Here is a 26961-nt window from a genome sequence, read left to right as displayed (position 1 = left end):
GAATAGAAAATCTTAAAATGAAACCATGCCATACCAGAAAATTTTCAAGCTGGGTGTAAACAGATAATTTATCCAATTTTTGTCATCTCACTCAGGCTCAGAGTGGCTAAAGGACTTGACCAAGAAGATACAGGGTAGGTAAGAACCAAAATTAGAACCCAGGACTCTAGGTTATCAACCACTCCAACGTACCTTAGCATAAAACTCTGGCCTTAATTTCTACCTTACAACACTGAAGGTTACACAAAGAACTGTGAAAAAAAAAAATTGTCATTTTCTCTCTCTTATTTTAAGTCAATTACTTTTACATCTTACTTTCTGGTCTTCCCATAAAAAACAAAGACAAGGTTTGGCTTGGGTACACCAAAGCAAAGGCGTTCGGTGCATCCTACATACAACTAGGCCTGCATGGGTATTTAATAAAGATCTCTGTTCTACTTTCATTTCTTTGTACTTCTTCACCCTCTTTCAAATTCTAGCCCTTGAATGGTTTGAGAGATTGAAGATGCAGCTCAAGGTTTCACAGGAACTTTTCAGAGACGCCTGCATCAATCCTCTGTTACGTGCAATATAGAAAACATCAAGTAAAATTGTCTGAAGTTAAAATATGTACTTAATTCCCACTACAAGGGATGGATCTTTGTAGCAGATGTTTTTCTGGAATAGCTGGTGACTGTAAAATAGGAAGAACTAAAAGAATCAAAGTAGGTAAAGAGAATGGATTGGGCAGGAGTTTGGACTTGAGACAGGAAGGGTGTATCAATTAAATTTCCAGATTGTTGCTTATGAAAAATAAGCTGTCTTCACATTGCTTCTAGGACATGGCTATACACAGTGGTCATGGACCAGAGAAAATGAGCCCAAATTGATGTTTAAAATAAAAAAAAAATGACTTAAGCAAGATGTTCTTCTGATGTTTAAGCCAAGATCTCCAAGGGTATCAGGTTCCCCTGTTTGGAGGGACTTTGTATTTTGGGAAATTCATGGCAGTATACTCCTCTCAGAAAACAATGAAGGCAGTTGTTTGCAAAGTCAAAGGAGGCTGCAGGCTGTTGGAGGTGGCATCTTGGCCCATCTTGCACCATCAGGACCTGCCAGCCCACCATTCCTGATCGGACATTTTAGGTCAGCAAATGAACCTGGCCTGAAACCCTCGGGGGAATGGGCCTTTTCATTAGCATCTGGCTTTTGTTTTCCCCAAGTTCAAACTGGCAGCAACTACACTTTGGGCCCTCATGCAAAGGGCATTTGGAGTTTGCTCATCTGGGTCTCCAATTCTGCATTGCTCTTGCACTGGAAAACAAGAGGGCTATGAAACCAGGAGAAGTGGATGGCCTGGGAGGCAGCAGAGTAAAAAGACTCTGAAGTCAGACTGCCTGGGGATGGCATCCGGCTCTACTACTTACCAGCTCTAAGAACTGGGGTAAGCTATATCGCTTCTTTGTGCCTCAGTTTCGTCTCTAAAATAGGAATAACATCACTGCCTACTTCATAGAGACAAGAATGACGGTGTCTCAAGGCCTGGCACATAGTCAGAGCTCTCTGCCTCCTACCCATGGTGGGATAAAAACTGAGGGGTGGGAATTCAGGTTAAGGAAGGGGTCTCTTTTACTGCACTTAAAAGAGCTATTTTACAGCCCACTGAATCTCCCTGCCACACTAGCTCAGCATGAATACCCCTACATTAAGAATCATGTCACACCCTTGTTTCACAAGTACGGAAACCCAAATCAGACTGCATTCAGCTTTGGGTAGTGGGAGACATACTGAAGGCTTTTCAATTTCCAAAACCATGATCAGAATGAAATGTTCTCACATCAGGCATTTTACATTTTAGAATTCAATTACAAAGCCCTACCATTTAACTTGTTAGGCTGGCTGCTCCACCCCAGAAAGAGTGACAAAAGACAATCTTTATAGCCAGGCTGCAAGTTTCAGTGCTATAAATCACTGGTTATCAGACAGAGTGGAACTCATTAATATAAACGAGAAGCCTGAAAGGCACCCATTAGCATGCTATTAATATGTTTGAAGATCTACGGCATGGCAAGAGCTAAAATACTTAGGCTGGGCAGTACTGCATCTCGAGCAGAAGAATAATCTGGTCCCATTAATTTTTGTCTTAGGCTTGCCAAATGTAATTGGGCATAATCAGAGCTCATACATCTCCTCATAGCTTTTTCATACTCTCTCCCTTTAAAAGGAGAAACCTGGGGGTGACGGATGCGCTTAACTCAATAAAGAATCAATGGCAAGAGGTATTAAGTTGGAGCAACTCCATGAGGTCTGTAAATGCTTCTATTCTTGTTTTCCTTCCTTGGTTTTGCTTTTTTTGTTTCTTATGAAATGAATGTGAACTATAACATCTTTTTGTTTTGTTAACTTTATCTATACATCCATCCATCCATCCATCCAATTGATTGGGGAGGGGGAGATCCATTTTATCCCAGATGGCAGATGTGACTGTCTTTAATCTTTGCCATTAACGAATGCACATGAAGGAAGGAGAGAATGAAGACGACTTATATACATCTTTGTGGCCTCAGTTCTCTCTGTCCAGTTGTGGACATTTCTGCAGCTGGTTAGCTTTCTCATCCCCAAAGCTGTTGCAGAAAATGGACAGCCTGATGGTCTCTGATAGCACCTTGGCTCACCTGGGTCACCTGTGGTTAAGAAGGGCATTAGAGAAGAGGGGGCTGCCCACGTGGTCCTGAGTAGACCTCCTTCTCCTTTCCTTTGGTTATGTCTGTTCACCCCAGTCTTGCAACCAAATGAAATGGAGGAAAAAAAAATGAGACTACAAAGTTTTTCAGATTTTAAGATTGCAGAGAAGGGATCATGGACTTGAACTGTATCTTCTAAAATGATCACTGACTACATCAATATTTTAAAAATAAATCTAAATCAGTAAATATGTATTCTTCCTGCCCATTAAAAAGCTACCATAAACAATAAGCTTAGGTGAATGAGTGCGATCACTTCCTCCATCAATGCATGAAGGCCTAGCTTCAAAACCAAAAGGAAGAGAAGGGGAAATGCTGTTTAGCTTTGCTGTATGGTTGAGCACATTCGTTTCAGCATCACCTCTTTCTTCTGTCCAGAGTTGGATCCACCTCTGATTATTCAGAACTCTTCAGTTCCTCCTCACTGGAGGACGCTTAACTTTATAAAACATTTAAACATAATACAGACTCAGGGTACAGAAATTTGGAAAATGTTATAAAGTATAAAGAAGAAAATAAATATCACTTGTGTTTCCACCCCCCCACCCCGAAATAATGACTATTAAAATTTTGGTGTATTTCCATACATAAACGATATATATGTGTAACTGTATACAGTTGGACCATACCATGTATCCAGTTTCCTGTCTTCACCCTCTTCCCCACCACCACTAGTCACTTGGTAAGGATTTTCCTAAGCCATTAAATTTTCTTCAAAAAATGTGATCTTTAAAGGCTGCAAAAATGTCACCATATCCAAGTACATGATTTATTTAACTATTCTCAGATAATATATATAGATAGGATTTTAATCTCGCCTAACCTACTTTACCAAAATTAAAGTCTTTCCTTCCTATCGGAAACCAGCTCAAGTCCATTGAGGAATACTCTATATGGAAAACCTGAGAGCAGGTACTCCTGACACAAAATTCTGGAATGAGAAGGCCCATTTGTTCCCAAGCCACGGAGGAGCTCAAGCTACAGCCAGAAAGGTTGCCAAGGCCTGAAATCAAAGGGTTGGTAGGAGCTTGCCATCCCCTCGACAGCATCTATGTCAGTCGGTGGGGCAGTGGCCCTTGAATGCTTCTGCGTTAAAGGTCTTGAAAATGCCTCTATGTAGCAAGCAAAACAAGATGCTCCCTGTGATGAGCTGAGGCAAAGGAGCCACAAGTCCTCAGAAACATGAGCTCTTTAACCCGTCAAGGTTATTTAAACTTAGGCGACATACCCCAAGCACTAGTCAGAAGGGGAGATGGGAAATTCCTGGCTGAGACCTACTCAGTTTTTTTTTTTTTGTTTTTTTTTTTTCTTTTTCAGTTTGGTTTATCACCTAGAAGGAGTTAGGGGTTTACCAGAGGTTCTGGGCTGTAAACCTCCAGGTTGTCAATAGGAGCCATATTTCAGGGCTGTTGGTGCTTGGGTGGGAGGCAGGAGTAAAGATCAGCACCTGGTAAGACACCTCCAACTCAATTTCCTGGCTCTGGCAGATTTATGCCTACTGGGTCTCATTCTCAACATTCTTGTCCTTTGGACCTCTAATTTAAGGCAGAGGACAAAAGACACTTTCTCAGGTGGGAACCAGAGACACCACATATGGTTAGCATCTCCTACTCTGCACAGTCCTGTTGGACTTATGGTACTTTGGAAACCTGCAGCGGTCAGCTCACTTCATTGGTTAAGAGGGAGAACCACAGCAAAGCACAGGAAAAGGTGCTAAGGCCACTTCCTGTGCTGAGCACTTCTTTGGGAATAGTGCCCAACCACAGGTCAGCCAGCCTTAAACCACCCAGGGCTGCTGTTCTGGGCCACCCTGTCCCACAGCTTACAAATGTTTTCTTTTCCAACTGCCAGTTCTACTGTACACTTTCTACATATACCTTTACAGTGGAGTTGCATTATAAATGCATTCGACTTACATGAACATAAATATAGCTGGGAGAAAAAAAAAATTGTAGTCAATACAAATACTAAACTAATTTTATACCAGGCACTGTTCCAAGCATGTCATATAAATTAACTCAATTTTCCTAATTATCTATGAGTTAGGCATGATTCCCATTTTACAGACAAAGATAAACAGGCCCAAAGAGGTCAAGTAACTTGTCTATCAATACCCAGCTACAAAGCAGTGGAGCAGGATTCGAACTCAGGCATTCCAACTCCAAGGGGCTCTTACCCAACCACAAGGACACAGTGCTCCAGTGACTGAAATGGCACAGGCATTCTGACTGCCTTTCCACTCCAAGAGCACAGGCCCGAGAACGAACGTGGGACAGAAATGTGAATCTCTGCTCCCTCTGTTGGCCTCAGTTCCCATGTGCCTCTCACAGTGTACTTTACAGGCCCTTTAAGGAATTTTCAGGAGTAATTTTGGCCATGTGCAATTTATAGCAGATGCGCTGACATCAGAGCCTAACCCAAGACTCCACGGAGGAGCGTCTGGAACAGCACCTAAGCATGTGCTTCCAAATCCAGAACACACATCTCAGGCTAAAGACTTCCCCCAAAAGGTACACCTGTTTAGAAGAGGCCTTTGCATCTCCTGGCTGAATTTCAAAACATGAGGCTGGGTCTCCATGCTAAACTCAACAACATGCACCCAGGAGACTCTGCATGAATCCGTACGTTCCTTCTTGGCAGTGTTTTCCTCAAGCGTGTGAACAGTACAGTCTTCACAGGACAAGCTTGTTCCCCTGTGCACACATTCTCTCTCCTCGAAGAAAAAAACCTTGCAGTTTGTAACGTCTGATACTCACAGAGACATCACCAAGGGGGCAGTAACACTGCATCGACCTCTTTCCCAGCAAACTGAAAAGTTGAGTCAACAAACCCAGTTGTTGAAGTTTTGCCTTCCTGGCAGAAAATAATCTTGCTTAGTGTATAAATAATCAAACTCGTGGTTTTGAGGCTTAGTTGCAAATGTGTGGAGTCAGGGAATATGAGGGAGAATATACCTGGTATCTCAACATATTTCATTCATGATGATTTCTGACTTCAGAGAGACAGTTAAACCAGAGGACTAAAGAAATGGAATTTACTTTTCCCCCCTTCCTACTTTTCATTTTTAAAATGTTCAAACACATAAAAATGGAAGGGATAGTACAATGAATACCCACATACCCTTCACCACCAAAATTCACCAGCTGTTAATTTCTTGCTCCATTTATTCTTTTCTCTTTTCTTTTTTGCCAAACTATTTATTTAAAGTATTTATTAAAGGCTTCCTCTCTTAATATTTCAGCATGTATCTCCTCAGACCAAAGGCATTTTTCTATATAATACTGCCACTCTCCGAGAAAGTTAACATTTACACAATGTTATCTGATATAAATTCATATGATTATATTTACTTTCAGTAATATTAAGAGTCAGCAAAATCTCAATAAAACAATGCAATTTGGATTCAACTTGTCTGTTAACAGGACCTGGCCAGAAGCTCTTTTGTTTACAATTTTGCCGTGGGAAAAATATTTCTAAAATGAACCAGAGGCCACTCGAAGTACTACAGTGAATAATACTTAATGATTACACATTTGCAAGGTCTTAGCATAAATTACTCTAAACTTAATTTTCTTCATTAACAAGAATGTAGATCAGCAGAGGAAACAAGGCTGAAAGTGTGTGGATATCACTACATATCCAGGAAGTTGTTTGCAAAAAGACATTCTATTATTTTGTGCCCTTTACCATGCAGCAAAAATATTCTTGCTTTAGGAAAAGAAACACCAGAAGGTGGGCGATTTTCTTTAGTTGTCATCTTCTTTTACTTTTTATAAATATTAATTTATAATCCCTTAAAAGAAGTATTTAGAAAATTCTGATATATGAAAGTTCTCACGAGTTTAACACATTGCAGATACTCAGAAGTGCCTATTGACTGAAGAGAAGTTTGCTTACTTGGTATTCCAGACACAGCAAGAAATAACAGCATGATAGAGTACTTTAAAAGAAAAAGGAAAGCAAACCAAAACTTTAAGGAAGACTTAATGTGGGCTGTCAATGAGTGTGGAGTCAACTTCCCTCCAAGTCTTTGAATGATTCTCTCAATCAGAGCTCAGCATCCTAAGAACCCTCCCAAAGATGCCCCAGAGTCACCCTTGACTCCACACCAGCCTTCCTCCTGGTGCTGTGAGAACTGTTCAGCAGTAACCAATGCTACTGGTGCTCCAAGAGGGAAACTCATCCTGGATTGCAAAAAAGTCCAGAACAATTAGGTCACTTCTCTAAAATCCCCTTGAGATCAGAAACGAGATATGACCAGCCATGTCCTCTCACCTGATCCACTGACTCCAGGCCATCCCAACCTCCTCTTAGGCTAACCTGCATGAGCTACCACTTTTCTCCTAAAATTTCCAGGCAACTCACCATCTTTCATACCCAGAACCCAGCTTTTCAGCAATCTCCACTGTCCAGAAATTTTCCAATAGTCAGGAAATGAAGGAAAGAGTGAGCAGTCTGCAGAAATGCCGTAAACCTATTCTCGACTCAAGGAGATCTCTTTAGACTCACACAGAATTCCTTACTTTCATATGCATCTGAGGGTAATTTCCCTGAGGACACAGATCACACTCTTCTGAGTCTTTTATAATCAACGGTTATGAGTCTGTGGTACAGTAGGCAAATCTCTAAGAGACACGTTATGGGTAGAATACAAAAAGGTGGCTGTTTGGAATCAGGGTCCTTGGGCAAGTTCTTTAACTTCTGAGCCTCAATTTCCTTATTCGTAATATATAGTCTAAAACACTGACTTTGAGGGGTTTGTCAGATTAGAGAGCACACATTTAGAAGAAGTGGGACTTGGAGATTAAGAGTGTACCTCTGGAGCCAAACTGCCTGGGACTCTACCCCAGCCCTGTAACTTTCTGCTTCATGACACTGGACAACTTACTTCACTGCCCTATGTCTTAGCCTCCTCACCTGCAAGACAGGGATAAGAATAGTAGCACCTACTTCACAGATTTCTGCACAGATAACCTGAGCTGGCACGTGTGATGGTTATAATACTTGGTACAGCGCAAGCACTCAATGAATACCTATTATTATTAATCATTATTATTATATATACATTTCTCAGCCCAGCACCCAACACTTACCAGGTACTCAAAAGAAACTACTGACAATAGAAGCTGGCTGATTTGGTTTCCCAGACCACAGCATGTTAAAATCAGCAGGAAATGAGAGGTTACAGCATTAGAAGGGCTTAAAAATTTTACAAAATCAGACAGCAGACATAAAACTTTTAACAAGACTACCATGTGGGGTCACTTAGTGTCGGGGTTAACATTCGTGCACATTTTGGGGTTCCTGGATCAATCACCCCCTCAGAGCACAGTGCTCTAAGAATACTCACACAATGACTTTGAGCCATCAAAAATACATTCACGAGAGCAACTAGTAAATAGGAACAACTAGTAAATAGTCCGGAACAACTGCTGGGGGGCATCCGTGACTGGACACACATCATACATCAGTCTGGAATGGGTGGAATGGCTGAGATCACAGCATAGAACTGGAAACGAAATACTTATTATACCCTCTTCCTGAGACCTGGGCCTGTCTGATCTGGGAAAATCTGACTGGGGTAATCAAGGGAACCAGACGCCTAGATAACAAAAAATTAAAAGTCACACTAGAAAAAATGAAGATATGGTCCAGGCAAAGGAACAAACTTACACTTCAAATGAAATATAGGAGCTGAAATAACTAATTAAAGATGTTCAAATAAATCTTCCAAATCAAATCAATGAGCTGAAAGAAAATGTGGCAAAAGAGATGAAGGATATAAAGAAGACACTGGGTGACCATGAAGAATTCATAAGCTTGAAAAAAGAAATGGCAGAATTCATGGGAATGAAAGGCAAAATAGAAGAGATGAAAAACACAATGGAGACATACAGCAGCAGATCTGAAGAGGCAGAAGAAAGGATTCATGAACTGGAAGACAGGACAGCTGAAATCCTACACACAAAAGAACAGATAGGGAAAAGAATGGAAAAATATGAGCAGCGTCTCAGGGAATTATATGACAATATGAAGCACATGAATATACATGTCATGGGTGTACCAGAAGGTGAAGAGAGGGGAAAAGAGGCAGAAAGAATAATGGAGGAAATAATCACGGAAAATTTCCCATCTCTTACGAAAGACATAAAATTACAGATTCAAGAAGCACAGCTTACCCCAAACAGAATAGTTCCGAATAGACCTACTCCAAGACACTAATCAGATTGCCAAATGTCAAAGGCAAAGAGAGAATTCTGAAAGCAGCAAGAGAAAAGTGATGCATCACATACAAGGCAAGCTCGATAAGACCATGTGCAGATTTCTCAGTAAAAACCACAGAGGCAAGAAGGCAGGGTTGTGATATATTTAAGATACTGAAAGAGAAAAACCGCCAACCAAGAATTCTACATCCAAGAAAACTGCCCTTCAAAGATGAGGAGAGTTTAAAATATTCTCAGACAAACAGACACTGAGAGTGTTTGTAAACAAGATACCTGCTCTATGGGAAATACTAAAGGGAACACTACAGACAGATAGGAAAAGACAAGAGAGAGATATCAGTAAGGGTAAAAAGAGAGAAAAAAATAAAATACGACATACAAAATCCAAAAGACAAAATGGTAGACAGTAGACATTACATCAAGTGAAATTAGCCAGCTACAGAAGGACAAATACTGTATTGTCTTACTAATATGAACTAACATTAGTGAGCAAACCTTGAAAGTTTAAGTTGAGAACACAGGTTATCAGGATATAGAAACAGGGTAGAGATCAGGCATCTGGTACCAAAAGAGTACAGAATGTTCAACAGGATTGATTGTATAGATCCAGAAATAGATAGCACAACACTGTGTGATGGGAGAACAATATTGTAAGTACTCTGAACAAAAATGAGTGAGAGTATGAGTAAAAGAGGAAGGCTAGGGGCATGTATGATATCAGAAAGAAAGACGATAAAGACTAGGATTGTATAATTTAGTGAAACCCAAAATGTTCAATGACAGTAATTAAGAGTACTAATGTAAGAAAGTTTTTACATAAGGGAGAACAAAGGAATGTCAACATTTCAAGGTGTTGTAATCTGGGGAAAAAATACAGTCAATGCAAACTAGAGTCTATAGTTAACAGAAACATTGTAATATGCTTCCATTAATTGTAATAAAGGCAATATACCAAAGCTAAATGTCTGTAAGAGGGGGACATAAGGGTGTAGTATTGGATTCTTGGAGGTGCTGTGGTTGCATGGCTATTTCACTGTATATTTTTTTCTTCTATCTTTTTTTATTTATTTTTTTTCTCCTCTTCCTCTTTCATTGTGGAAGAAATGTAAACATCCTCACATAGACTGTGGTGGTAAATGCATAACGATGTGATTATACTGGGAATCACTGATTGTTTACTTAAGATGGATCCTATGGGCTATGAATAAAATTGTTTTTAAAAAGAGAATACATTCATGTATCTTCTGCTCACTCTGTTTAAGAAAACAGGAAATTGTGTGAAACACTAAAAATACTTCAGCCCTAAACAATTAAAAAGTTTTATTGTAATGACACAGCTTTGACACTTAGAAGACATGAACGTGTAGCTATCCTGAATGACTCATCCCCCTACAGTTCTGATTTGCTGAAATTTCACCGTAAGTTACTGGCAGCTGAGGCAGATTCACTGTGAAGCTAAGGAATCTTGAACTTTAGGGAATCTTCATTTGCACGGGCCCCTTCCAAAATCCTTGGAGTCTAGTAATGTGTTCACATGGGCATATGTTTTTATAAGTTTGCCAAGGAAAGATTAACTACCATCAGTTATGAACATGGTCTCTATCCACTCCAACTTACCAACTTCATCACATGTTCCCACATATTAGGTGGGCATTTCTGGGACATGATTGAAGGGAAGTCGAGTTGGGGATATGATATGATCTCTGGCTCTGCACTCTCATGTAACAACACATTTGGCAATAGGAGTGTTTCAGGTTTGCTAGGGTAGCTAGTGATATATCAGCTCTGTGTGGAAGTGAGGGCTAACCACTAAATCCAAATCTAATCACATCGACCTTCTGCCTCCGGATAAATACCAAAATCTTTAGTGGCGCCTACTTCTCCTGCCTTAACTTGCATTCCTGCTCTTAAGTTCCTGCTCATTTCTGCCTCAGGGTCCTTACACATGCTGGTCCCTTTCCCTGCAACCCCACCCCCACTCCATCTGCTCCAAGCACCCAGACTCTGGTTAATCCCCAACCCCTACTCCCCTGGGCTTGGCTCCAGGAGCCTTCCCTAACCCCAACTGGACAGAGCATCCTTGATTCAGCTGTATCACAGTTACACTGTTGAATGTACACTCTCTACCTGTGCTGTCACCCAGCCCTTCCATAGCCTCAGTCCTTGCACACATAACACTCACAAATAGCTTTTTGGGAAAAAGTAGTGTATGACATGTCTTGAGACCATAAGCAAATCCTCAACAGTCCTTCTCTTTGGTCAAGGTCCTGACAGAGGAGAGAAGTCAGACTCAGGATATGACAGTCCTCAGGGAAACCATGAGGAGAGGGGCTCCTTGCACAGCCCAGCTAGGCCCCTCCTACTGCCATCTCCACCTCCGTTTCTGAGTTCTCCACCTCATGAGAAGATACTGTTCCTCAGCTCACGTTTCCAGCTTGTCCAGGACTCTGCATCTCATTCAAGGATCCTGAAAGGCTTCACTCACACCCTGGCTTGTCAGGTCCCAGAAGGGCTGCTTCACCCCTTTAAGTGAAATGCTCGAGACCTGTGAAGTGAAGCTGGACAGGGACATAACACTTCTATGCCACAGACCCAGAAATGTACACTGCAAGTGTTTCTAAGTTTATCTGTCACTGAAAAGTCCAAAAATACCAAAGGTGATGTTTAGCTGATGTTAGGCACCAGAGTGAGTGGCCTGGACAAGGCCTCAGCTGCTCTCCTCACCTTTAGCTCCAAACCAATCCAAATTTACTCCAAAAAAAATTCTTATGCCTGCAATGCAAAAGACACTTCAAGCTAGTCCTGTAGCCACTCCCTGAAACCATATTAAGGCAGAGAGCCTCAACTAAATGGAAATTCTGGAGCTGCCACTGATATTTAGTGATTGAGAAAGAGCATTTCTTTCAAGGATAATAGTTTAGATTGTTTTCCAGGGTTGAGAATAAAAGAAAAAAAAATTGTTTTTGGAAAATAAAGTGTCCATTTTCAAAGGGAGGTAATTATTTAAACACAGCCCTGCTTACTAGCTCTCTGTGTTAGGGTAATTATACCACTCTCCTTTTGAGAGGAAGCCCATAGTAAAGAAGGGAGAGCAAGGCACCATGAGTGAACAATCAACTACTACATTCTGCTGGAGTAGGACTTCTAATTATGGGTTCATTCAGAGAGTGTGACTCAAAATAACACTGGAGAGCAACAGGTGGTTCTGCCTTAAAGGCATTTTAGAAGTAACCAAAGCACATCCAGATGCACTAAAAGCCATCCCTGTTTGGCTCAATACTGGAATCCTAGGAAAACACATGTTCTCAGCTCATTTTCAGAGAGTCTCTACGAAGTGAGAAATGCTGGACTTGGGGGTCAGAAGATTTGGGTTCAAAGCTGCAAAACAGGGCAAGTTTTCTCACCTGTAAACCAGGGGTGGTAACTACCTTCAGGTTGTCTTCAAGATCATAAGAGATGAAATACACGAACGCACACTGCCAGGCATTCAATATACTTGGCAAATATTTCTACATCAGAATCAAGTTTCAGGCTTTTGTCTCCAGTAGAGCTTTCAGTAGTTTATTTCTAGATCAAAAAAGACTGTACTCTCAATTGTTCCCAGTATCAAACTGGTTTGCAGTCCTCAGGATTCCACTGCAATTCCCTCTCCCAATTGATCTAAGAAAAATAAGCTCTCCTCAAGTATGATCCTTTACCTCAGACTGTGCTAACAGCAGCAACAGCAACTAACACTTATTGAGCACTTATTACATGCCATGGACTGTGTAACGGTGTTTCGTGTACTATAACATTCATTCTTCTCAACTCTGTGTAGTAGGTTCTATTATTACTCTCATTTTATAGGAGTTAGTCTCAGAAGGGGTAAGTAACCAGTGTGAGGTTACAGAGCTACAAGTGAGAGAACTGGGCCTCAAGCATAGGTCTAATCTTTTAGAATTGATTCTTAAAATGTTCTTAAAATAAAAAAAAAAAAAATCTTTCTTATCAAGTGAAACTACATACCCTGAAATCAAATCTCTTTTCCTGATTTGTAAACGGGCCAGGCACTGAAAGGGTTAATGACAGTACACTGTCAGTGGGGCAACTTATATAGGAGTTCCATGTGGATTTGTTTGCTCAAGGGGTTCTGGATCCTTCTGTGGAATGAGGTCAGTTGGAGAGTGGCTGGCAGTGGGAAGAGTGAGAAAATGACCAGACACCCCAAAGGGCTCCTTGGTACAGGCTCCAGAGGCCTGGCTTGCAGGCAGAGCATCCTATTGGCTGGCTCCTGAGCACCTCAGCTGTCTCCTAGGTAGGATGTGGTCTGACCACATTCTTCCAAGTGTCTGGTAGCTCCTTGCAGGCCACACTGCAGGGCAGAAGGTGAGCCAGCACCCAAGGTGCCTGCGTCACTATCAGACTCACCAGAAAAGCCCCACCTCCTGCCCAGTTGGGGCTTGGGCTTCCTAGTAATGTCAGGCCCTCTCTTCCTCAAAAAAACAGCCCAGTCATGGTAACCTAGGGCATCTGACAGGCGGATGTCCGAACAATGTCATCTCAAACACCCCGGAGGACAGGAGGAGTTGGGAGCCCTCCCTCCCACACACACTTCACATAGATAGTATCAGCCAGGCTGTAAAAGTGAGAGAGATGCCACAGTGGGGCTCGTCTGCCTCAGTTTCTTCATTTGTAAAAATAGGGGTGACAGGATGACTTTGCAACTGTATGACAAAATGAGTTAATGTGTGTAAAGCACTTAGCACAGTGCCTGGTACCTCGTAAGCACACATTCTGTGCTACATGATCACTACTATTACTGCCCCCACCATGAGTAGCAAGAACTCGATTCACTATGTAAAAGCCTCAACCACCCACTGCCCTTCGAGAGGGACTTCCCCCAGCACTGCTGACAACAAGGCTGAGTTCTCCTCCAAGGCAAGGCAGGCCTCCAAGGGTATGACCTAGCTGACTCATGTGGTGAACAAAAAAAACACACTTTGGATACCGAGAGGGCTCAAGATCCCAAAACTTACAACAGCAAAGGAGAGGGGCTGGGGACAGAGTGATGATGATAGTGCTCCGATCCAGGATATTCCCATGCACATGGCTTTGTTTAATTCCTCAACATCCAGCATCCCAAACCCAGAGAGTGTACTGGGAGATCATGTGGAAAGCTAGATGGACATGGATTCCCCATGGCCTGGGGGCCTCCCAGAGTAGCCTGTCCCACCAGACATTGAAGCTGTCCTTCCTGGAGACACTGAGACAGAGCAGAGGCTTCTGCCATCTGTAAGAGGAAGGATGTGTGGGTCTGACTGGTGAAAGAGGCTTAGAACTAAACTTGATGAGGCAGGGGCCTCATCTGTTTTGTTTAATGTGGTACCTATACTCCAAGTCCGACCCAGTGCCTGGTATGTGGTATGTATTCAATAGTGTTTGTTGCATGAATAAGGGAATGACTGGAAAGGCAAGCCAGATGTGTATGTTTATAAGGGCCTACTATGTGCCACGTGCTTCACTAAGTACTCTCCTCTCTCCACAGCAGCTGTAGGAGACAGGTGTCAATGGTTCTCATTTGAAAGGAGGACTCCAAGGCTAACAGGCCCAGGGCCTCGCCCAGGCCTCAAGGCTGGTGAGTGGCAGAGCCCAGCTTCCACCCCCGGTATCTGCCCCAGGGCCTGAACCCTCTTGACAGGACTGGCTAAATAACTTAAAGGGCCCAGTACAAAATGAAAGTGTGGGGCCCATTGTTTTAAAAAAAGACTGTATTAAGAATTTCAAGACACTGACAGCAGATCATTAAACCAAGTGTGGGGGTCTTTCGGGGAGGGGATGGGGCTTGTCAGGGCATGGACTAAACTCCCATGAAACCTGCCCTGCCTCTGGGGACGGGCTCTGGGAAGCTGAGGGAGACACCGAGTTTATAAGCATAATTAGCCCTACCACGGCCCGATAGTTTTCATTTTGCTGAGCACCAGCCCATCTCTCTAAATGACTTCTCCAGAAAGGCCGCCACGTATTATCTTACCCTCCTTTCGAATAACAAAGACTGGAAAATTCCTTGCCAGAAGAGTTCAAAATTCCACATTAAAAAAAAAAGAGAGAAAGAAAGAAAGAAAAGGCCTGCACTTTAGCAAGTCTGCCTTCTAGAGAGTCTACATTTAAATAAGGCCACATTACTGGCAGACACTCTATCTGTGGAAACAAGCTCGCCTGACATTTGGGAACCTAAGTGAGACCAGATCCCTGGTAGGGGAGCCCCAATTACCACAGAGCAGGTCTCCTGATTAAAACCAGTGGAATGAGATGCCTGGATTTCACTGAATAAACAAACCCAGTTCAGGCTGACTGGTTCCTGCTGATGGGGAGAAACAAGTTTATCTGAAATTACCTGTGTCCAGTGCCTTCCTGACCTGGGGCTCTGATGTGTCTGGGGTTTGGTTCTCCAAGGTTTAAAAAACCCATCTCTGGCCCTGGGAAAATCCGGAGACAGTGGCAAGCTGTATTGGGCCGCCATCAAGCTTTGGGGAATACAGGCCGAAACATTAATGAGGAATGGAAACAATTAGACTAATTCCAGGGATGCGTTCTCGGTTCCTGTTCTCCTCTCTGCCCCACATCCAGTCCCCTTCTCTGTTCCTCCTCCCCTCACTGAAATCAGAGCTCCCCCATGAGTCTTGGCAGACACAGCAGGGGGAAAGGGCACATGCAGGCTGGTCGTGCCCCAAGGCTTAATGCGATGACTCCAGTTCTTAAGCACGCAGGTCTACAAATTCCATTTCTCTTTTCACACTAGAAATGACAGGAGCAGCCACCCTCCACGTTTTAGACCATCTTTCACTCTAGGCTCTCATGCTTCTGTCAGACAGAACTCCAAACTACCTGTGCCAGTCAGGTGGCGAGTACCTTCCCTTTACAAAGAAGGAAACTGAGCCAGCGTATGATAATTTATCTGAGTCCAGCTTACACAGTAATCTCTAACCAATCAGCATCGAGCTGCTAATTAAACATTTGGAATTAAAGTTTTAAGGGAAAACAGTTTTGCTCTGACCCAACACTTGCCATGACAAGAACGGATTCTGGGACCAAGTGACCAATGTCCCAGCCTCCGAAGGCTGCTCCCTGAAGAAGGGCAGTGGGAGGGAGAGGCAGCCTGGGAGACCATATGCAGCAGAGGGCATCGATAAGCTGCTGTATTTCCTGGTCAGATTCAGACACTGGCCATCACAATTGCACTTGCACAGAACGGGTATTTGAAAAGCTGCAAAAGGCTCTCATCCTTTTTCAACCACCAGAAATTGGACTGTAGGCTGGGGAATCTCTGGATAGACAAGAGCTCCTCACAGCAGTGGAGCTCTCATTTTCTAGAAAGGATTTCATTTTGAACCTGACTTCAGGTCCTGTCCAGCCGATGGTCTGGCCTCGTACTCCATTCAGAAGCAAAAGATACTCTTTGGATCATCTTCTTTGCCCTGCTCACTTGCTCCCCATAAACCATAGGCTTATCAGTCAATGAAAGAGTACAAATAACTTTGCCATAAATATTTCATCATCAGCAACAAATGCACTAGGATGACCAGGTGAAAATCACAGCTCCAAGTTACTGTTTTCACTGGTGGGGCTGAGACCCAGTTCTGCAGATAATCTGTGAGTCCTAGAATATAAATATATGTGTATTTAAATAAAGTGTGTTTGAAAGTGTAAAACTCAGCAATGGAAACTGCAAAGAGTTTCCAAGAATAAACAGAGCTTAGCTGGACCTGTTCTAATTGACTTAAGGGTATACAAAGGACCTGTGTGGGCCTAGGGCAGTAGTGTAACCAAGGATATGTGAGAATTTTATGTGCAGTACCCCACCCTCCACGTGACAGTGACCTCACTGGGGGGAGCCCAGAAAGGCAAATGGGAAGGAACTTTAAGATCTGGGCAAAACTCTTAGGCCTTATCAGTGTCAACTCCAGAATTACTATTTGGGAAGTGCTCAAGGTGGGAGGGGGGCAGAGGGCTGCCTGATTCTCCACCACCACCAGGCAACTACAGAACCGACAGAGCTAGAGTAATTCCAATCAGAAATGCATGTAAGCACCCACAGTACTTCAGAGCATGGATTTTCAGATGTTTAATAAAAATATGACCTTTCTTAGCAGGCCTTGCTTGACAAGGCCTAAATTAGGCAATCCTTGCCCTTTGATTCCACTGCCCTTTGTTTGGATCATCATCATGCTCATTCTTGTGTCACTTACAGGCTTGTCTATCCTGGAGACTATAATCTTTCTGTAGGCAAGGGTGCAGGGATTTGTCCTTTCTCCCCCATCCTGTATTTTTACTTCCTAGGATAGCATTCTACCTACAGACAGTTCAGTAGGTATGTATTGACTGAGAGGATAAATGAAATGAGTAATTGCAAGGGGAACTTCTGATCAACAAGACTAAAAATGCTCATTTTAAAGGCAATTCAGATACCACCTAGAGAAGTCATATCTCAACATTTCCCAGAGAAGAAAACATGGGCTCTGAAAGGTCAAGTGACTGCCCGAAATTTAGTGGCAGAGCTGGGACATGACTCTGAGTTCCAGCTACTAAATACACAATGGTGCAGTCATCAAAATTCCAGCTTAGATTTCTGGTCAGCCCAAAAGAGGGTGGTTTTAATAGATTGTGAATCACCAAGTAAGTACAGAGTCCAAGAGCCCAGGAGATTATTTTCCATTTAGTGCCAGCTGATGGGGACTCAAAACTCAATGTTCTGAGTTGGGAAGAGATCCATCATGTGATAAGGATCAAATGTGATGCCTTCGGGTCTTCCTTGGGCAGCTTATCCATCGGTCCAGATAATCCATAAAGCCTACTGGTTGGCAAGATTTTTGGATGAAGAAATACCAAGGAGCGTCATCTCAGGGCTAAGGAGAGAAGCTTGCACGTCTTTGAAAGGACGTGCCCCAGTTATTACACTGGGTCAAGTCTACTGCTAAAAGCACCTCTCCTAGCCTGAAATCTTAGAGCCAGAGACCAGTGCTGCCTTAGTAAGAGTGACAGCAAAGGCTCCTGCAGCTGGAAGAAAACATCTTGTCAGCTCCACAATGCAACAGGAACAGAAATTCCCAGAACACCTCACCCAGGAAAGGCAGTGAAATGATATATTCTGCTTCCTGGATCTGACAGACAGGAAGCCTTCTTTCCCACAATTCCAGACTTCAGGTGGTCACTATGCAGCCAGGTGAGGAAAGTCATGGAATCCTCAGTAAGGCTTATTTGGGCTTTCTTCTGACCTTGCAATAGAAGGGCAGGTCCAATCAGGACCAGCTGATGCCTGTGCTGGTCAGCATCTAGGGGGCAGGGGAGTGGAAACCTAGGTTCACTACAGCTCCAAGCCAAGGATGGGCTGTGAGCAAGAAGTGAACAGCCAACACATACTGAGCAGATTCAGTGCTGTCATCTTTGTGAGGTAGTTAGCAAGACCAGGGTATGAATCCCCTCACCATCACTGACTGTTACTTATCAAACCTCAGTTTTGTCATCTGGAAAACAAGGACACCACCACTTCTTAGAGAGCAGGTGGAATAAAATGAATGAATGGATATAAAGCATTTAGCCCAGTACCTAGAACATATTAGTCCCTTAATAAAGTTACAGAGCTCACTCTCTGGGATCTCTATTAACAAAGCTGGTCTGACTCACCTCTTTCCTTCCCATGTACATGCATGGGTGACCAAACAGGAATCTAGTTCCGGCTTTGGAAGAGACTGATGTTTTTATTTGAGGAAGGAACAGATTTGCCTTGGTAAGACAGAATAGTTGGAGTAACATTTCCATATTTTGCATTTCCTCGGAAATGACACTAAGAGGCAGGGTCCTAGAAATGTACTCAGTGGCTGAAGCAGTTCAATTGATGATGAAAATTTGTGTCTGGATGATTCCCAAGTTGAAAAAGCCATAGGCCATTCTAACTCCCCACAGATGTACAGAGATTCATGACAACAGGCCACTTGAGAGGACACACCTCACTATAGCAGAAGCTTTTCTCCAAAGCAAAGTAGAAATTGATAGCCCAAGAAGCCACTTGCAGGGTTGAGTGTCTTTTCCATTCATTCACTAACCCAACCTTCACTGAGCACTGAACTCTGTGTCCAGCACTGCACAGGAGGCAAACACTAAGTGTCCACATCAGACAGCTACCAAGTCTCCCAGAACATGCTGGATTAGCTTTATCTCCCCTGGGCAAGTCTAGCTCATTGCCTTCTTTCTCCTAAGGAGCTCACATCTGTTAGCAAGCAGCAAATGCAATCTTACTACCCAGTGCAGATTTTTATCTTTCTTTTAGTCTTTTGCACCAAAATCTCTCATAATTGCTTTACTCTTTACACAACTGCTCAACCCTGACATTTCATGGTTTTACTTTCCATTACTTTAAGATGTTTTACTTGGATTAATTCTTCATAGGAAGAGAAGGGACATCTGCATGTTTCCAGTTCCAGAGAAGTCAAACCTTCATAAATGAGTTTGGACAATCATGGCAGTGTGTGAAGATTCCGTCAGGAAAAGGAGAAATATCAACCAACCAATTTGAAAACACAAAAACAAAGAGGCTCAAGTCACAGAAAAAGGATAGTTTGAAGGTTGAGTCTTCTTTCCTGACCCAAAGAAAATTAAAACCAATTAGGGATATTACTTTATCCAGAAGGATGTCTATGAACTGAGTGTGCTTATCACTGAGATGGCTTTGGGGTATAAAGCAATAATAAACGGCAACAGAAAAAAGTGGCTTAAACAGTAAGGGGTGTTACTATCTCAAATAACAAGAAGTCCTGGGAAGGGTGGTTTCAGGATTGATTACTTCCATGACTCAACACTGTCATCAAGGACCTAAGTCATTTCATTTTTTACCCCTTGCCTGTGTCAGGATGTTGCATTTGTCCAATTTTCCAAAACTCCATGGTCACTAGCAGCTCCAGAGGTTACATCTCATACAACATCCAAAAGTCTGAAGAGAAGATGACCCCAAACTTTGGTCTCAGAAACCCTTCCAGAAACCCTACCCAACAGGCTCCCTCATGCCTCATTGGCCCAAAACAGATCATATGCATGTTCCTAAAGCAATCAATCAGTGCTAGGGGAACTAGAATCACCACAACTTCATAGTAGTCAGGATTACATTTTTTTCTAGTAGGGAAATACCCACATTCTCATAATACCTATTAACTTCTGATTCCAGAGCAGAGCCACAGTTTTGCTGGCAAGAAGGAAGGATGGGGGCAGGGAGAATGGCTGTCTGGGAGGCAACCTAACATTATCTACAGTAGCTGACAGTGTTCCAAGGCCCCTAACAAACTAAACTACACATCTGGCCTGAAGGGCATGCAAAAACCATGCAAACAGTCCAGGTCTGACGTCAAATACCTTTTTCATCATGCATATCATGAAAATGCATCTGGGTTAACAACTAGGTGCTATGTGTGCACCCTGTTTGGAAATAGATTTGGAACTAACCAATTTTTGAGACAATCAGGTAAATCTGAAAATGGACTACGTACTAGGTTATATTAAGGAACTATTATCAGTTATGATAATGGCATTGTGAGAATTAAATGTAAGTTACATTAATATGTCAGAAAATATTTATTTTTAAAGCATGCATGCTGAAGTATTTTGGGGTAAAAAAAAAATATATGATATAACATATTTCAGCCTAAAAAAGAAACACAGTTAAAGCAAATGTGACAGAACAGTGGTAACTATTGAATCTGGGTGATGGATATACATTGGTTCATTACCATAGTCTTTCCTTTCCTTAATGTTTGAAATTTTCCTGAAATTTAAAAAAGTACTTAGCAAGTAAGGAACATATTCCTTTGAAAGTTAACTGTGCCTAAAGATGTTCCTCCTTGAGGCCTTTGTACTTTTTCTTCCCTTTTCTGGAATGTTCTCTCCTATCTTTGCATTGACCTCTTCTCACATTCAGGTCTCTGTTCAAATGTCACCTTCTCACAGGAGTTTTCCTCCCCCTGTACTTCTCTATACTGGTCGTCTGATTTCTTTTTGAATGTTGTTCAATACTCTTATCACTATCTGAAGTTATCCTATTTACTAGTTATTACCTATTTCTAGAACATTCTCCACAAGAAGAGGGACCTAGTATACTTGTACAATCCTTCCCCAGTGCCAAAACAACAGATGCATATAAAAGACACTCAAATATTTGAATGGATAAATTAAATTTTCTTTCTTCTTAAAAGTCCTTTGCCAATACTCAGCAGAATGGTTACCATTTAATGAGCACTCTACATATATTCTTATCTAATAATTACAACAATCCTATGAGGGCAGGTATTATTATTGTGCTACAATTGAAATCCAAATCTTATTTTAACCCCTACACTGGAGAAGGCAAACATCTGACAGGCCTGCTTCCAGGGATCCATGGATGCCCATTCCATGACAGGCATCACTAATGGATTCCTGAATTCTTTTCACTCAACCTGGATTCAACACAGTGCTCCAAGGAAGCTGTCATCATTTGATTAGATCTGGTCTGTGAGGTGATATCTACTTGCCATTCCCACAGTAGATCATGCTGTTAGAAAGCAGGTACCAATTTGATTGTGTTATCCCTCCAAGAGTTCTTCCTGGGGTCCATTCCTGCCTCTTCAGGAAACACAAAACCTAAGGCCACAAACAAACCTCAGTCTTGGCAAGTGATATTGCCAGACCACTGGACAGGCCTCCAAAAGGTTATTCAATAGCAGAGCCCAGCTGCCAAAGCCTTCTGAGGCTTGGCATGCAAGGAAGGTCTACCCTGTGGGGACTGCTGGCTGTCCCTGTTCAGTTATGGATCAGAGTTTCCAGCTCTGCTACTCTTCAGCTTCTCATACCCTTCTGCCAAGAATGCACATGAAGGCACAAAGAATACCAAAGCCAGAGTCAGAGGGCCTACGTCCAGTCCAGGCTCGGCCGGCTGCTTCACCTCCCTCCCACCTCAGAGTCCACATCTGAAAAGTGTACTGATTAGGTCACATTTAGAGTCCTCTCCAGGTCTAACCTCAGATTCGAGGTCCATTTTCAGAGCCAAACCTCCGAAGGTAGATGGTGTTTGGTACAGAGACAGTCTCCTATAAATGTTTATGGAAGGATGGGAAGAGATGGGACTGGAAACAAAGGAGCCTCTTAAGTAGACTATCAGTGGGCTCCTACAAGCGGAAGTTCTGAACACGGTGGACAGTACAAGCTCCCCAAGACAGAACTAGGAGCTCACTATACCTCCCAGACTGTGTTCTTCCCCCACTGGATCCACAGTTCTGCTGTTTACTCCTAGGTGACCTTAAGCAAACTAACCTCTTGTGCTCCAGTTTTCTCACTTATAAGGGGCAAATAATAGTACCTACATCATAAAGTTCTTGGAATAATAACCTAATGCCTGTAAAGAACTCAGAACAGTACATGACACATAGTGACTTCTCAGTAAAGTTAGCTAATACTATTACTACTATCATTCCTAATATTATTCTGCGGAACATCCAATAATTGCAGGTCTTCAACAGACTATCTAGGAGGAAGGGGATTCTGCTTCCTGGTCAGATGCTGTATAAATACTTACTAAATGAATGAATGAGATAATCATAAACAAATTGTTCATTCCTCCCAGTCTTTTTCTTCTCTCTGTATTCCCTGATTGAATCACCTTCTCCAAAGCTAGACTTTATATAGAGGGTAAAGGGACCCACATGGTGGTGAAGTTTCTACATTCAAGTTGCAGTAGTAAATACTGATTTTAAATCCATTGAAAACCATGTATTTTGTAATCCCTAGAGCAAATATTGAAAAACTATAGCTCTTCCCAGCCAGCACCTTGTGATGGGCATTTCCCGGGACAACTGGCACAAGCGCCACAAGACCAGGGACGAGAGAAAACCCTACCACAAGAAGTGGAAGTATGAGCTAGGATGCCCGGCTGCCAACACAAAGATTGGCCCGTCGCATACACACAGTTCGGGTGCGAGGAGGCAACAAGAAGTACCGTGCCCTGAGGCTGGATGTGGGGAACTTCTCCTGGGCTTCTGAGTGTTGTACTCACAAAACAAGGATCATAGATGTTGTCTACAATGCATCCAATAATGAGCTGGTCTGCAGCAAGACCCTGGTGAAGAAATGTATTGTGCTCATTGACAGCAGACCATACTGGCAGTGGTACAAGGCCCACTATGCTCTGCCCTTGGGCCGCAAGAAGAGGGCCAAGCTGACTCCTGAGGAGGAAGAAATTTTAAACAAAAAACAATCAAAGAAAATTCAGAAGAAATACAACAAAAGGAAAAAGAATGCCAAGATTAGCAGTCTTCTTGAGGAGCAGTTCCAGCAAGCAGGGCAAGCTTCTTGCATGCATTGCTTCGAGGCCAGGCCAGCGTGGCTGAGTGGATGGCTATGTGCTAGAAGACAAGGAGCTGGAGTTTTATCTGAGGAAAATCAAGGCCTGGAAAGGCAAATAATTCCTCCCTCACATCCTAGCTCATGTAATAAAGGTTTGCTCTATTTTCGTGGAGAAAAAAAAAAAAAAACTATAGAAAGTGATGTAGTCAAAAGAAAAAACAATAGATAATTTAAAACAGAATACTAAAAAATGTTAAAGTTGAACAGCAGGGAAGGGGAGAAGAAAAACAAAAAGAGGAAACAGAAAAAAACCTAAATCCAACCTAAATCCAACCATGTCAATAATCACATTAAATGTAAATAGTCTAAATACACCAATTAAGTCAGAGACTGTCAGAATAGATAAAAACAAGATGTCATTATATGTTCTTTACAAGAAATTCAATTAAAATATGATGTAAGTAGGTTAAAATTAAAAGTATGAAAAAGTTATGCAAACACCTATAAAAAGAAAGCTGCAGTGGCTATAATTAACATCAGACAAAGTAGATGTTAGACAAAGATAATTACTAGGGATAAAGAGGGACATTACAAAGTTAGTTTTTAAATAAATAATCAGTGGGATGGGATGGGGGCAACAGATGAAGATTTCTGCCCCCTGCCCCAATTCTGCCCCTCTCCCACCCGCCTGAGGACTCCACAGCAGGAGACACCTTGGCTCAGGCACATTCAGTTATCTACACTTCCATTCTCAGCAATGGAGGGGAAGCCACCCCAAAGGTGACAGGAGTCACTGACCTTGATAAAAAAGCCATCTCCAGCCCAGAATTATACCTTTATTCCTTGGGGCAGGTTCTCAACTCTACAGCATCATATTTGGACCCCACATCTATGTTGTTAAGGATTTGGTAGAAAAATTCCCTCACTGTACTCTTGCCCCACTACAAGACATTTTTTCCCTAAAAGAAACTATATAGGAAAGAAACTTTAAAAAACCAAACGACCCTGAGCAGGAGAAAGAGTTCTGGACTCTGTTTTCTTCTTCTGTGACCTTGGCAAGATCCAGCCCCCGCCAGTCATGTGTATAGGGTAAAGATTCGTCTGTCTCCTGTCTGGCCTCCCGGACCCAGTGCTTCAGTCTGTTCAACACTTCCAAACCCTCATGCTGCCGACACTTTCAAATGTGTCATCTAGTATACTGTGTGAATATACTGAGATTAAGGTGGCCTCAGCGGCCCTAGGCAACTCTGATTCTAGCCAATTCCAGAATGAAGATTTGGTTGGTGCTCAAACAGGTCCTGCTGTCTGGGCTGCAAACAGGCTGGACCTGCAGCTCTGAGTCAGAAGTCAGACAGATGGAAGATCACATGGGTCAGAAAGGCTGGCAGGAAGCCTCCCAGTATCCTCCTTCTGAAGAGGCATCAGCCCCAGCAGTCAGGCAATCTTCTTTCTCCCCAGGCCTGCAGTTCCATGAGTGATGAAATCTGTTATCAGGGGAGAACTAGCTTTTTTGACTGTAAGAAATCTCGCAATGACAGTCTCCATCCACAGCCCTGTGGGGAGAGACACAGGCTTTGCAGCTGGTGAGGGCCTAGTGTGAGCCTGGCTTTGCCACTCACTTGCTCTGTGACTTGCAGCAGGTTGCTTATTAACCTTTTCCAAGCCTCTGCTGCTTCCTCTGAGAAATGAAGGTTATAGTACCTGCCCCCTTCCTGGTGTTGTAAGGATTAAATGGGACAATGGATGCAAAACCCTTGGCACTGTGCCTACACATAGTAACTGCTGAACAAGCAGTTCCTATTATTATTGCAACAGGATCATTCATTTGTCGAGAGCAGAAGCCACTCCTTTTGTGTCTTCCATGATGCCTACACTGATTCTGGTCACAGAGCAGGCATCCAAAAAAAAAAACCTTTGCTGGCTTAACATTCACACTATCTGGATCTAGTTAGCTTTAGGTACTTCAAAAGGAACATTTAATAACACCTCTCCTTGTCTGGTTTAGTTCTGAAATGGAAAGCAAATTAGCCACTAAGCCAAACAGAACCCTGAAAACGTGGTCTCTAATACTGTCACACCTTCCATTTGCATCTGCAGCTGGTTAAAAACACAGATCTGTGAGACAAACTTTTCTATAATATTTGACAATGCAGAGCTTAAACCAAACAGTCATAAAACCTGAAGTATGTCAAGGGAGCACTGAATGGGAGATAGATTGGAAGAAAAGTGACATTGTAATTCATCTGGCATAATTTAAGAAACCATTAAGACAGAAATAAACCTAGTTTGCAAGCTATTCAGGACCTAAAATGTCTCTCTCCCACAAACCTGCAATCTGAATATTTAAGAGGCACTTAAAAGAAGTGCTTTTCTTCCAGAGAGGAAAGGTTACATTAGAAAAAATATACATTGAAGTCAGTGAATATAACAAATAATAACTGCTCTAATAGCGCAACAAAGATACTTGTGAGCTTCCCATTATCAATAACGGTTTCTTGAAACTCTTCAAATAAAAAAGTTACCCTTGTCTAGCCTAGTGTGGTAGATGTGTTTCTCTGTAAAATTGGTTGTTCCATTCTCCTTTTTCCTCTGATCTCTCAGCATTTTGTCTTCCCAGCATCCATTCTTCCTGCTTCTATCAAAACATCACTGATAGTTCTCAGACCATGAATGGTCCAGCCCTCCCTCCCAGCATGTGGTAGATCATGTTGACCCCTGGGCTATTGTGATTGGTTCAATAATAGGCACGTGACGTAAGCCAGGCCAATCAGAGCCAGTGAGACTCAAACCCAGGATTTTTGGAGGACCTGTCAGGGAAGCAAATTTACCACCTTTCCTGTAAGGCTTCAAAAGCTGAGGCTGTATGAGCCAGTTTACAAACAGAGGGGAAAGGCCTACCAAATAATGGAGCCTACCTAAAAGCAGAATCCAGAAGAGAGAGCAAGAGAAATGGTCTCAAAGACACCACTGAACCCCTGAATCAAAGTGCATCTGAAACCAGATGCACTTTGGGACTTTTAAATAAGCCAGTAAATTTCCTTTTGCTTACACCAGTTTGAAATGTGTTTGCAGCATGCAAAGAGTCCTAACACAGAAATTATAAACAGAAACACATTTCTAGGTGGCAAACTCATTGGCTTCTGAGTTTCAGTCAAATTACTTGGAATATGAGAATGAGCACTAGATACCCAGAATTCCTTCCCATCTGTTTGCCCTAAAAAGATGAGTCTAGAACTGGCCATTTCTGATCCAAGTGGCTGCTGGCTTGGAAATGCTGGGTAATACTGCTCAGGTTAACAGTCTTGGGTAATGGCAAAAGCACTGGTCCCTCAGGAGATCTGACTTCTGGTCTTAGCTGGGTTAGTCACTGGCCCTGGAATCCCAAACCAACCCTTCTGAATGGACATCAGTTTCTTATATATGAGAATGAAGCCACCTGTCTCTAACACAGGGAGAATGAGAGTTGACTATGCAGTAGTTAAAAACATGGGCTTTGAGTAGGTTAGACCTGGATTCAAACCCCCTAGTCTACCCTCAACTAGCTATGTAATGTCAGGTAAGAGGCTCAGCCACAGTTTCATTATCTTATAATAAGAGTATTATCGCACAGGATTATTTAAGGATTTAAGGATTACATAAGGTGAAGTGTGTAGAGCTTTTAACAATGTAACCAG

The 26961-nt window shown here is 42.5% G+C and overlaps 1 protein-coding gene and 1 pseudogene across 1 annotated transcript in view; one reads left to right on the top strand and one right to left on the bottom strand.

Annotated features, from left to right (window-relative positions):
- ABTB2 (ankyrin repeat and BTB domain containing 2) overlaps positions 1-26961 on the bottom strand; it is a 200733-nt gene that overhangs the window by 143306 nt on the left and 30466 nt on the right. The gene's annotated exons all lie outside the window — the stretch shown is intronic.
- LOC119536217 lies at positions 22778-23406 on the top strand (annotated as a pseudogene).

Source organism: Choloepus didactylus, chromosome 6, assembly GCF_015220235.1.
Source record: "Choloepus didactylus isolate mChoDid1 chromosome 6, mChoDid1.pri, whole genome shotgun sequence".
Taxonomy (NCBI): Eukaryota; Metazoa; Chordata; class Mammalia; order Pilosa; family Megalonychidae; genus Choloepus; species Choloepus didactylus.
The sequence above is the reverse complement of the archived record's forward strand: the minus strand, read 5'-3'. Positions and strand labels throughout refer to the sequence as shown.